Source organism: Mytilus californianus, unplaced genomic scaffold, assembly GCF_021869535.1.
Source record: "Mytilus californianus isolate M0D057914Y unplaced genomic scaffold, xbMytCali1.0.p SCAF_6, whole genome shotgun sequence".
In the NCBI taxonomy this organism is placed as follows: Eukaryota; Metazoa; Mollusca; class Bivalvia; order Mytilida; family Mytilidae; genus Mytilus; species Mytilus californianus.
The window spans coordinates 11467041-11477560 of record NW_026262712.1 but is presented as its reverse complement, the minus strand read 5'-3'; the positions used below and the strand labels follow the sequence as shown (position 1 = coordinate 11477560).

General features: G+C 32.4%; 1 long non-coding RNA gene across 1 annotated transcript; it reads right to left on the bottom strand.

The window, feature by feature from the left end:
• Positions 1–286: 286 nt before the first annotated feature.
• Positions 287–2497, bottom strand: LOC127705921 (uncharacterized). The gene is made up of 3 exons (XR_007984115.1): positions 2325–2497; positions 883–977; positions 287–366 (listed from the first exon to the last, which is right to left on the bottom strand). It is a non-coding gene; the product is annotated as an uncharacterized LOC127705921 (long non-coding RNA).
• Between the last annotated feature and the right edge of the window lie 8023 nt (positions 2498–10520).

Below are 10520 nucleotides of genomic sequence, written 5' to 3'. Positions count from 1 at the left end.
TTGGTGAAAATAATTTACTGGGAAAATGAAGTCATTTTGTTAGTTGAAAATTCTACTTTTTAAGTCGATCAAATATTTCAATTCATCTGTCAAGTTCACTGGAATACCTGAAATGTTAGAAATCACAAAAAATAAGGATTATTGATCGAAACAATTAAACATTGGTCATTCAATCTCTCTCTAGTATACAGCCAAAATATTTCAAATAAACTATTCCTAGTCTTACAAATCTATGGAGTTAATCTTGAAACAAATACCAATACCAATCGCTATCCATACAAACCTCTCGGAGTCTGCTCTGCCACAACTCATCTTTCTGATCCTGGCTCATAAAAGTCGTAATATTTGTTTCATTTGCTGCTGGAACTGAAATAATAATTAAAAAAAAAAACATGTTTTCATTCCTGTGTATTGATTGTTATGGCAGTTTTTTTTTTATATATATATGTTCCTCCCTAATAGCAGTGTGCCATTAGGTTTACAAATTGGTATCCTTTTCCAGAAAAAAACATAAATGATAAATAAAGAAGCGCTTTAAGCAGTTATTATTTACCTTTTTTGATAAACGACGGGTGCCACATGTGGAACAGGAACTGATTACCCTATATGCCATATTTTGGTGGGTTTTTGTTGCTCAGGCTTAAGTTTTCTATGTAATATCTTATAAACTAGTTCGTCTTTTCGTCGTTTTTTTTTTGCCAGTGCGTTTTTAGATTTTCTTCCGACTTGTGAGATTTAAATGTTCCCTTGGTATATTCCGTCTCACTTAATTAAATAATTCCACCTAAAGAGTGAAAATGTTCCACTCGCTTTTTTGCATTGACATTTTCTGTTGACATATCGAATACCATTACCATTATAATTCTATAATACAATTCTTACTTTCAAGACTTGTTGGACATTTCCATTTTTCTAGAGACATCATGGCAACGATTGGAGCAATGAAAACATGCGACCCTCCTTGTATTATTCCTAGTCTGCAAGAGGAAACATACATCCGTGAATATTAATTAATTTATATACAATCAGAAACTCTGCACTTATTCATGTGTATGTAATTGATTAGTAAAATATATTTTCATTTTGTTTGTAATCATCGTCATGATCGTGGTGACCCGGAGAAGTTTGGTGCGGTGACCCTGTAGATAGTAGCAAGGATGATGGCAATAGATTCGCATCATGGAACATCATGGAAACGTATAATTTTAATTTTTATTGTTTGAATGTCAAAACGAGAATATTTTTTTTTAAACAAATTGCTGTTTAACAATGTTTTCAATATTTTCTTATTCATCCTCCGTAATACAGCTGTTCAAATTCTTTAAAAATCGTTCTTTGTGATAAAATGTGTATCTCTAACTAGTATCTTCTCCGAAAAGTCATTTAAACAGTTCTTTTAAACAAAATGTGAAATTAAATCCGCCCGCCCATGAAACAAAACAAAAATTGTTTTCCTCTTTATTGAAAGCCGTATGATGACTAGTAATGGTTCACATCCGATTATCCGATGGTCTTTATTGGATAGTTGTCTCTATGGCAATTCACATCACTTGTCCTTTTATTTATGAAGTTGTTCCTGAGACCAAACATGGTCAAAAGCCTCATTTTGCATTCGACGTTCAAGTCGATCATTATTCATTTGAATTAAACTAGTGATTTTGATGAAGAAAATTTTCACTTTAAGAACTGAATGCTTCTATTTGTAATTTTACGGGGTGTAAAAGCTTTGATCGCAGCACATTTTGATTGAAACGTAGAGTTATAAGGAATTTGGTTGTTATATTCCTTACCGACTTTAATATATACCAGATTGGACCATACAAGTTTTAAGCGTTGTAAACAATATTTTATACATCATGATGTCATGTTATGTAATTGTAATTGTATATACTGCATTTATCATGCTTTATCTTGAAATAAGTTTTAATTGCTGGAAGACCCCCTTCCAAATTATTGTAATACATCATTTTGCATCAATCATAATATCTTGTTGAAAACTAGATACCGTGATTCAATCGGGCGAACGCACTCGTGTGTATATGGATATTTCGTGATTATTAATATGTTATTCATTTATCAATTATTTTAGTTATTTTATCTTACTTTAATCACATTTATTTTTGTTATTGTCCTTTAATTTTATTACAAAAGTTTTGTAGAGTCAATTCATCTTAATTGACGTTAATCAAAGTTTGTCTTTATTCTTGTTTCTATTATTGAATCAGAAAAGGAAAACAAAAGTAATTTATACTAACGGAAAATTGACGAAAAAATGCATACTACATTTTCTACAAACAGTAAACTTACATACTAATAAAACTTACCTTACCCCAAACGTTGTTTGTAAAAGTGTAGCAAGTCCACACATAAACATAGAGATACTTAAAAGTTGGGCTATGACATTGGCTTTTTCTTGTGCTGGAAATAAGTTGGTACATAACTTGTCCCCGAGAATAAAAGGTATGGACAAAGTACTTCCAATGCATAATATTGCTTGCTGAAAAGATATAAACAGATTTTATCCCTTCATAACAATATTTTTTTTTGTATTTGCAGACCTTCGTCGCTAACTGCAGCAAAAAACAGTAACGCTCACATGATTACAAAAACACGTCTCTAATATCAATTCTAACAAAGCATTGCATATTTGAAAATTTCATAATCAAACATTAAAATAATCACAGTTGTTATTTTTCTGATACTTTGAATTTTTCAATATGCTGAATGAAATCAAACGTTAGACTTTATCAACCAACGGAACGAATGGAAGACAACTGTCATATTTCTGACTTGGTACAGGCATTTTTCCGAAGTAAATGATGGGTTAAACCTAGTTTTATAGCTAGCTAAACCCCCACTTGTATGGCAGTTGTTTATGTTTATAATTCCACCATAGCATGGAAGTATTATATTGACAATTTAATACTTCCATGGTCCTAGTGACAAAATTGGAGAAACCCAAACAGACATAATAGGTTAGTGTGACAATTATTGGTATCCAGCAGCCAAAACTGTGTAAACACACATCACAGACACACAACACAACTGTCTAAACAATTCAAACAAACATTCAAATAAATCTAATAAATACGCCAACAAAAATTGTATGTAGTTGATAGTAAATATGATAGAGGCGCAAAAAAAAAGTTTTTGTATTTGATGGTACATACAGTATATAGAATACCCTTTATCGATAATGTATAAATTATGTAACACATAAAGACGAGTTGCTTTTTTAAAAAAAAAGACAATACGTGAACCTTAGAACTTTTGTATTCTAATTATTAATTCAACTGAATAAGAAATTATATATCAGTGTTATCTTGGCCATGTGTGTGGAGGATAATATTTTCTTTTTATTGTAAATCATTACAATTTTGGCTTGTTGAGAGAAGTGTTAAATATAAAGCAAGGAGAGAGAAAAAAGATTCCCAGACGTATAATTTCTTAAAGAATAATAATAATTCAAAACATGGAGGACACATGTACCTTCTTTCAAAAATTCATAAAATTAATCTAGAAATAAGTAATGAGGCATTGCGAACTGGTCACAGTCAGCTAGCAGGACACATTAATGTTCATTACCGACCAATCATCAATAAGTGTAACTCTCCCGCGAGAGATACTTACTTGATCTAATTATAAATATAAAAAAGAAGATGTGGTATGATTGCCAATGAGACAACTCTCCACAAGAGACCAAATGACACAGAAATTAACAACTATAGGTCACCGTATGGCCTTCAACAATAAGCAAAGCCCATACCGCATAGTCAGCTATAAAAGACCCCGAAATGACAAATGTAAAACAATTCAAACGAGGTAATTTATGTACAAAAAATGAACGAAAAACAAATATGTAACACATCAACAAACGACAACCACTGAATTACAGGCTCCTGACTTGGAACAGGCACAGAATGTGGCGGGGTTAAACATGTTAGCGGGATCCCAACCCTCCCCTAACCTGGGACAGTGGTGTAACAGTACAACATAAGAACGAACTATAAAAATCAGTTGAAAAAGTATTCTCTTTTCGTGTGGATACAAACAGAAATACTACACAGAGTAGACGTGGCCGGGTGCTTGTATATCCCAACAACAAATAGACACTAAGAACAGATCTGAGAGTACTCGCAGTTACTGACAGCTAGTTCAAAGCCACTAACAACTAATTAAAAAAGTCATGCATCTAAGACTAAATTATCAATTAGTACACATCCAACATCCAATTATTGAAGAGGCATAACTTTTACATTCAAGATACAAAAAATTTCATTAATAAAATAGAGTCACCCGAGGTAAAACAAAGTATGCATTCTTATTGCCTATGATGTACGTCAATGTACACAAATATGAGGATTGATAATTTAGAAAAAAATGTTATCAATGCATTAGAATTTATTGACACACAGGAGAATATACTTTCAAGATTCTCAACAAAATAGATTTAACTGCATTTGTTAAATTAATTCTTAGAAACAATGAATTTGAGTTTAATGGACTGTTATACAAACACATAATGGGAGCGCCCATTGTCACCAACATGCACATATCTGCATCTGTCTGCCCTATTCATTAAAATCTTAGATAAGTTCCAATGGAGAGAAAACATCAAATTACACTGTCAATAGGGATGACGGTTTTATGGTCTTCACAGGCAAATTGGAGCCAGTTGAAGATTTCTTTAACCTTGCAAACGAAATTGACCATCTATTTAAGTTCTAATATGAGGTGTCGACATCTAGTATGGCCTATTTAGAGGGAGGTAAAGTGTTATTTTCGTGCAACGTTTTCGGCCTTTTTATTTCACGTGTTTCCGTGTTTCGACGTTTTCTTTCTCGTTTTCTCGTGTTTGGTTCGATGTGCGTGCTTCGTGTTTTCCCTTAATTATTTTCCGTGTTTCATGTCGGTACTCTTATTTTCTCGTGCTTGTCCCGCATTTGATTAAAAAGTAAACATGGACTAATTCAAAGTCAGCCCAAATATTGTTTTAAATTATAAACTAATTAACTGGTCCCAAGATATTTATTAATAGCCTATTGTATTACTATGATAAATCGGATGCAACTAACGGACGTTAAAAGGTGACCACATGCAGGGTCGCCATGTCCATTTATAATGACTGCATGATCTTCAAGAACGGCTGAGTAATAACTTTTGGTACTTTTTTCCTTAATATTTACGATTTTATTCCTTGGCTTCTTTTTTCCAGTGTGTTTTTTTTTCAGTGCAACGTTTTTGCGATTTGTTATTTCACGTATTTCCGTGTTCAGACCCTCCCTTTCACCACTCTCTATTTAGATACCGAAGTGTACAAAAGTGAACGATTCCATAATAATGGAATTCTTGATGTTAAGTCACATATATTAAAAACACAGAAACGTATCAATATTTACCAATCACTAGTGCACATCCAAAACACACATACATTTAAGAGCATTACAGTGTGTGAATAATATAAGAAATTTCTACTTCTACCAATAAGCGTCCACCGTCATCTAGTTGACTATCCTGTCACTGTTTGGTGTGCGCTTGCATACTTAACAAGTCCAAAAATAATTTTAACAGAAAGGAAATAATTTGTGCTGTACATAACGTTTATACAGGGTGCAAATAAAAACATGGGACTTGAAATTTAATGTGCATGCAGTAGTCTCTTAAACGAGTCAAGACTTTCTGCAGCGGTCACTGAAATAATAGTGACATCAATGAATTAAATAAACATTAAGTTAACTTACAAAATAACTTCATTGATAGAGAATACTGCAAAAAGGAAACAGTAAAAGTTGTAAAAATGTATATTAACGAACAGTCTTTATTTTACTTGTTTTATTTTCATTTGAAACAGATTTTTTTATCTGATTTGTCAAAATGACAAGTGTGCTAATAATTTTATTGTTACAATCAAGTCCCAAAGCCCACTATGAAACCACAGAACTATTTTAAAACTATCTCTCTGTGAATATCTATACACAGATGTTTGATACCATAGGTCGTTATAATTAAATCTTGACCATTTAACTTTCACTTGTTTATCAAAGGGTACAACTGTCAACTTTGCTCATGTCAGTAAACCCTTGCAATGCATAAAATGTAGCTTTACATTAAATATACATGTTTGAAAAGGATCTATAGATTGTTAATTATCATATATCAGATAATGAATTAGCGATCTGTGAAAATTCTGTATTGCCATGTTTTAAATATCTTAGACACACCGTATGGAGGTGCTCTTAATTGCAGGAAGCTAATACAGATAATATAAATAGGTGTTCCGAATGAACAATAATTTAGCTTCCGAAATATCTGAAGGCATAAAAAAATCCAGACAACTGTTTGTTTTACAGAAGACGGAATAACATACATGGATAACAGACAATTTTCATCACTTACAGAAAATTTGACACTGAGAATCAATTTTGTATAGCATAATATACATAGATGTTAATATCAATTTCCGTTGAAATTCTTGCACAAAAATATGTCACTCAAATTTTCTTAATAACTTAAGTTTTTACTTCAATTTTTTTCTCCCAATTTTCACAAAAATCGAAAGAAACTTTCCTTTTATAGATATAAACACTGTGTTTAAAGTTATTGAAATCCTTTGAGGCAGAATAAACAGTAATGATGGTGGCCACCGAACAGCAGAAGAAGCAATCTCATCATACCACATTGCAATTGCAATTGGAAAGACAAACAGAGACTGTAGGGCGACGTCTAGTTGACTGGGCCTGTAGTATCAATTGATTGTTTCAGAATAAAAGGAGATGCAGGGGGTATGCACCAATGAGACAGCAAGCAAACAACAAAACCCCAAAATAGACATCTAGAAGACATTTTTGGTATTGATACAATGTATCATGCCCTAAATAATTTTTTCCTCGGTCTGGTTAAAATGAAGATCTGTCGTAATTCGCTTACTCTTGTTTATGAACATTACGAAACCAGAGATCTATATTTCAAGTTGATTGGTTTTTCATTTAGCAAAGGTTGTTGTCTTCTTTATGATCTTACAAGAAAGGGGGGAATATTATTTACAGACAATTTTTACTTTGTATTTTGATTGATTGTGGCTTGTTAAACATCTAGTTTGCAACATAATATTTTATAACAGATTATTATTTCAAATTCCTTTCGTTCAAATGGGTCATTTAGAATCATATATTCTTCAACAATGGTTACAGTGTGAACGTGCTTTAATATTGTACTAATAGATATAGAAAGGACGAGGAATTTGTACATGTATACTCCCCAACCCCCTCCCTCCTGTGATAGTTGCTTACAACTTGTCTTTACTAGGGGCTATTTAGAGTTTGATATATCGTCATGATGTTTGGTTATTGTACAAAAAATATATCATGTTGAAGGCCGTACGGTGACCTATAGTTGCTAACTTCTACGCCATTTGGTTTCTGGTGGAGAGTTGTCCCGTTGGTAATTATAGTGACCAATTCTTCTAATTTTTATCATAATTAAGTCTAAATTAAAGACGCACGTTTCGTCTCTCTCAAATGAAAAATTGGAAACGAAATTGAAGAGCATTAAAAAGAAAAAATAACAAAAAGCAAATCAAATTCAAAACATAAAAATGCACTATAATTATACATAAATATGCAAACTGTACAGTAACTGATTAGTTACTACTAGTAGTATTTTTTTATTTACTCAAATCATAGAGATGCAAACTACTAGTATATCATGTTTTTGGTAATTCATTTATTATTTATATTTGAACTTTGATTTAAACTGTTTTTTTTTTTTTACTTTTTCATAATTCAGCCTTTTGTGATAGAAAAAACTTCTGAATTCTACGGTGAGTTTTTATTCTGATGTGCTAATTTTTTTGTCTATAAAAAAGAACAAAAAAAGTCAATTATGACTTAAATATCTATATTTTGGCCTACACGTATATATTTTTAGAAGTTCTAAAGATGTCATGACATTGAATTTTTGTCGATAATATTATTTTTTGAGTGGTCTCACTTTTTAAGACTTTCTGCAGCGGTCACTGAAATAATAGTGACATCAATGAATTAAATAAACATTTAATTAACTTACAAGATAACTTAATTGATAGAGAATACTGTAAAAAGGAAACAGTAAAAGTTGTAAAAATGTATATTAACGAACAGTCTTTATTTTACTTGTTTTATTTTCATTTGAAACAGATTTTTTTTTATTTGATTTGTCAAAATGACAAGTGTGCATAATGATTTTATTGTTACAAATCAAATCCCAAAGCCCACTAGCTATAACTCATTATGTAGAAACCACAGCACTATTTAAAAGATCTCTCTGTGAATATCTAGACACAGATGTTTGATACCATAGGTCGTTATAATTAAATCTTGACCATTTAACTTTCACTTGTTTATCAAAGGGTACAACTGTCAACTTTGCTCAAGTCAGTAAACCCTTGCAATGCATAAAACTGTAGCTTTACAATAAATATAGATTGTTTATTATCATATATCAGATAAGTGAATTAGCGATCTGTGAAAATTCTGTATTGCCATGTTTTAAATATCTTAGATACACCGTATGGAGGTGCTCTTAATTGCAGGAAGCTAATACAGATAAGATGAATAGGTGTTCCGAATGAACAATAATTTAGCTTCCGAATATTCCTCCGTAGACTATATTTCTAACTAATAAATATGCGTGAACCCTAAGGGGTTCACGCAAAAAGTTACTGTAGAAATAAGCATGTTCTTTAACAGTAATTATCACTAAATCAGTAAAACAGGAAGTCAGTGTCAGATCGAGGTTTTCGCTTCCTCTTTCCTCTCGTGAGTAAACGGGCAACATTGGTTGCAGATTCCTCCTCTAAATCCATCTCCACCTCTTCTTGTAATGTGATATCATTGATATATGATCCTATACACACTTTTGTCATGCATGCATAATAGGATTCTTCAGAAATTACTATTACATCGTCTTCAGCTTGAAAGTTATCCAATAGTAAAATTTCGATAACACTCTCTACTATAAATGTTTCTGATGTTTCCGTAGTACTCTCAACGAAATCAAGAGGGTGGATTTTGTCCGGAGAAAACTACTTTCCCGAAACAAATTTGGCATCATCAGGCATTTTATACCAATCTGATGTGAGGATAATGTAAAAAGGACTAGATGGTAGACCTTTGATATCACGTTTAAAAACACATACTGTTGATCCCTTGCTATAGATTACATTTCTGGTTTCCTGGATATCAACTGTAGTACCTACATTTTCTTGTACATCCACTTTTAATTTTGAAAAATCTAGCTCATGAACATCTGGGGGTTTCCTTAAATAACAATTCAAAGGAAGAGTTCCTGGGTGGTCTTTGGTGCTCATGTTTCTTACCGTTAACTGGCGAACACACTGTCCATTTTCTACTTTCCATTCTCTCATTGCATTTATTTTTGTGTCTGAAAGTTTTACTTCTTTGAGCTGAGACATTTCCTCCAGAGAATGATAATTCAAGCAATAACTTGAAAATGTTTGACAATGTGAATACTCACTAGTATAATACAAGAAACACATCTGTGTGATTCTTTTAAATAGTTCTCGTACACAATTTGAAAATCTGCGAGCGAATTGTATAGTTAGTGGTGTGTCGTCGATTGCTCTCATCTCAGAGAAAAGATTTTCAACAATGGTTGAGGGGCCTGATGGGTTATTTTCGTTCTTCATGATCGGCGCATTTTCGCTGTCGTGATCCGTTTTTCTACAGATTTTTTTTTTTATGTTTTCGTGATCCGTGATCATGGAAATTTATTTTCTGTGAATCGTGATTGACAAAAGAAATCAACTCGTGAATCGTGATGAGACCCCCCCCCCCCCCCCCCCATATCAGGCTCCTCATGGTTGTGGATGTACTTTTCAGCGAGAATTTTGACTTGAATAAAGAGGGGCCTGATGGGGAGGTCTCATCACGATCACAAAAAATAAATGTTTCATTCACAACATCCCCAAATAAAGGCAACAGTAGTATACCTCTGTTTAAAAGTCATAAATCGATTAAGAGAAAACAAATCCGGGTTACAAACTAAAACTGAGGGAAACACATCAACTATAAGAGGAAAACAACGAAACAACAGAAACACTGAAGTGCAACAAAAAACAAACGACAATGCAACATACATAGAAACGAACTATTAGATAACAACTTCCATTTTCTTTTCATTAAGACTTTTCATAGCAGTGATTAACTGTGAAATGACATGTTTCGTCTGTATTAAGAGCATGTTTTTCTGATGTCATTGTTTTAATCTCAATGTCACAAAGACAAAGAAAGTCATCAATGTCAGCTAGTCTTGAAATAGCATCATCTATTTAGAAGTTATGTTTGTCTTTCGTAAACCCAAATGTTGACAAGAGCTTGTGTAAAATTTCTAAATACGTATGTAAACTACTGCTAATAAATTATTCTTGGCAATTTTATCAAGTGAGATGTAAATATTTCTGTACTTAACTTTTAAATTCCACATTTTTTTTCATGTTCAAAATTCAATATCCCTAAAAATGC